Below are 657 nucleotides of genomic sequence, written 5' to 3'. Positions count from 1 at the left end.
TGCCCCACTCTCGCCCAGGCAGTTCCAGCTCACATGGAGGATGGGACCCCCTGGCCTGGTGACTCCCTCATTACACTGCCTGGCCTGTCAGTGCAGCTAACTTGGAGCTTTGGCCTCTCCCCATTGTCCCTGGGGACTGTCAGTCTCAGGGTCCTGATTTCCCATTGATCCTTCCCCCTTCTATTGGTGCTGGGAACTAGCCAACCAACACCCCCCCCACACACACACTAAGTTTTAGTAAAGGGCCAAGAGCCCCCTTACACGAGCAGCCCCGTGAGGGTCACCGATGTGCAGAGAAGGCAGCACAAGCTGGTCCCATGGTGTAATGGGCAGCACTCAGGACTCTGAATCCTGTAATCTGAGTTCAAATCTCAGTGAGACCTTGTGTTGGCTTGTGGTCATAGGCGGCAGGTTATATACATTTATGGTGCTTGGGCTCCAAGAATATTCAGGGCTGGGGGCCCCCTGCTCCAGCAATATTTGGAGCTGGGTCTCTTCCCTGGCCCCTGCCTGCCACCCCTCCCCCTGCTGTGCTGCATCCCTGCCTGACAAAAAGCAGTGTCTGCCTGCCTGCTCCTGCTGCTGGAGTAGAGAGATTCTGGGCAGAACTGCTGTCTGCTTCCCCTGGGGTCCTAGTGCCCGCCCTCCACTAATGGC

The 657-nt window shown here is 57.4% G+C and overlaps 1 non-coding gene across 1 annotated transcript; it reads left to right on the top strand.

The window, feature by feature from the left end:
* Positions 1-311: 311 nt before the first annotated feature.
* On the top strand, positions 312-383 carry TRNAQ-CUG. The gene has a single exon. It is a non-coding gene; the product is annotated as a tRNA-Gln (tRNA).
* The last annotated feature ends 274 nt before the right edge of the window (positions 384-657 follow it).

This window comes from Gopherus evgoodei, unplaced genomic scaffold (genome assembly GCF_007399415.2).
Source record: "Gopherus evgoodei ecotype Sinaloan lineage unplaced genomic scaffold, rGopEvg1_v1.p scaffold_72_arrow_ctg1, whole genome shotgun sequence".
In the NCBI taxonomy this organism is placed as follows: domain Eukaryota; kingdom Metazoa; phylum Chordata; order Testudines; family Testudinidae; genus Gopherus; species Gopherus evgoodei.
Note: the sequence above shows the minus strand (reverse complement) of the source record. Positions and strands in the feature narration are given on the sequence as shown.